The sequence below is a fragment of the Scylla paramamosain genome, chromosome 1, assembly GCF_035594125.1.
Source record: "Scylla paramamosain isolate STU-SP2022 chromosome 1, ASM3559412v1, whole genome shotgun sequence".
In the NCBI taxonomy this organism is placed as follows: Eukaryota; Metazoa; Arthropoda; class Malacostraca; order Decapoda; family Portunidae; genus Scylla; species Scylla paramamosain.
In genome coordinates, this window is record NC_087151.1 from 562,501 (window position 1) to 565,000 (window position 2,500).

Here is a 2,500-nt window from a genome sequence, read left to right on the forward strand (position 1 = left end):
GAGAGAGAGAGAGAGAGAGAGAGAGAGAGAGAGAGAGAGAGAGAGAGAGAGAGAGAGAGAGAGAGAGAGAGAGAGAGAGAGAGAGAGAGAGAGAGAGAGAGAGAGAGAGAGAGAAACTAAATGCAATGTAGGGAAAAATTAAAAGAAAAAAAAGTAAAAAAAAACAAGAAAGAAAAGTAAGAAAAATATGATAGAAAACCATAAAAGAATAAAGAAGGAGAATGAAACAGAATGGAAAAAGGAAAAGGCTATAAAAGAAGGAACCAATGTAAGAGGGAATTAGGAAAAAAAGGATAAAAAAATATTAAGAAAACAGCGGAAAATGGAAAGAACAAATGGAAAGCGAGGTACAAGAAGAAGGCAATAGAGGAGGAGGAGGAGGAGGAGGAGGAGGAGGAGGAGGAGGAGGAGGAGGAGGAGGAGGAGGAGGAGGAGGAGGAGGAGGAGGAGGAGGAGGAGGAGGAGGAGGAGGAGGAGGAGGAGGAGGAGGAGGAGGAGGAGGAAAAATGGTAAGTAGGACACAGAAGAGAAGAACAGGAAAAGTGAAAATGAGAAAGAATGAAAATAAAATAGAGAGAGAGAGAGAGAGAGAGAGAGAGAGAGAGAGAGAGAGAGAGAGAGAGAGAGAGAGAGAGAGAGAGAGAGAGAGAGAGTCAAGTGATTAGAGCTCTCAAGACTCTACCATTTTGGGTCACCTCTCCCTCTCTCTCTCTCTCTCTCTCTCTCTCTCTCTCTCTCTCTCTCTCTCTCTCTCTCTCTCTCTCTCTCTCTCTCTCTCTCTCTCTCCCTCCCTCCTCCCTCTCACCTCCTTTTCCTTACCTCCTATTATCCAATGAAGATGCAGTCATGTGTACCCAACGAGGAAAGAGGGAGGAAGGGGTGAAGGGATGGAAGGAGGGAGAAGAGGAGAAGAGAGGGAGAAGGAGGGTAATAAAGACACATTAGTGAAAGGGAAGAGGGATAATTGAGAGAAAAATACCGATCAGAAAGAATGTCTTGAGAGAGAGAGAGAGAGAGAGAGAGAGAGAGAGAGAGAGAGAGAGAGAGAGAGAGAGAGAGAGAGAGAGAGAGAGAGAGAGAGAGAGAGAGAGAGAGAGAGAGAGAGAGAGAGAGAGCCATGAATAAAGCAACAGCCAAGTGTGTTCAGTAGATGGCTGTAACCCTTCTCTTCTCTCACCCCCTTCCCTCCATTCCCTCCATTCCTCCCCTTGCAGCATCACGCCACCTTTAGTTCCCTCCCCCTCTGTCCCTTCCCTCCTTCCTCCACTTCCCCCCCTGCCTCCCATGAAGCACCGCCCAACTCAACACTCGAATCTTAAGCACATTGCAGGATACATATTCTTAATTGTAAACTGTAGCAGGTTATGGAGTTTTGTTAGGGGTCATAGATTTGTGCTTCATGATAACTCTTCTTCTTCTTGTTTTTTTCTCGTTTTTCTTCTTTTCATTCTTATTTCTTCTCCTTAAACTATAAAGTACACTTAATCCGTATTTTTAGTGTGGTCGTGTCTCCAAAGGACTATTTTGCTAGAGATGGTTAATGAAGCTCTCTCGGTGACGATGAAGAAGATGGAAGCTTAAAACAAGAGTAGTTTCCGAGACAGAAAGACTAGTTGAGAAAGGTTAAGGTTTGATTCCAGTTTACTCTGCACACCAGGGATCTCTCAGGTACATTCAGTATTACAGTCACTTAATCACCAACAGTCTTATCAGGCCTCACGAGTTCATTGCATTCATCCTCTCCTATAACTTCTCTTCTTTCCTTCCTTCTTTGTCACCACCACCACTGCCACTATCGCCACCACCACCATCACTTCAAGTACCACACCCACATTATTTTTTTACGCAACTATTCGTGAAATGCAATTATGATTTTCTCTCTTAGTGATCCACCACCTGTTCACATACCTATCCTGTATCTTAGCTCGCCTCCCTCTCCAGCTTCTCCCTTCCACATCCTCCACCTCTCCGCTCTTCCCTTCCCCTCCACCTTACACTCTGTTTCTCTTTACCTTTCTCTACACTAATTCACCCACTTGCCTCCTCCCACATGTCGCCCCAACCCCCCCCTCTCTCTCTCTCTCTCTCTGCACTTGCTGTACCTGTTCTAACACACCTGTCTTGTTCGCTCCCACCTGTCCTTCTTCTCCTGCGCCACATCACCTGCAGACGCGCGCTCCCTCGCTCGATTACTCCCCGCCACGCACATTCGCACACACACACACACACACACACACACACACACACACACACACACACACACACACACACACACACACACACACACACACACACACACACACACACACACTGTATACGAGTTCGTCTTGGTGTTAAATGAAAGTTTTAGCAAATAATAATTGTTTTAAGAAGAAAAATAATGGTAAGGATGATGGCGATGACAACAACGATGACGAGAACAAAGACATCAACAACAAAAATGATAATTAATGAGTAATGATGATGGTGATAATAATAATAACAATACTACTACTACTAC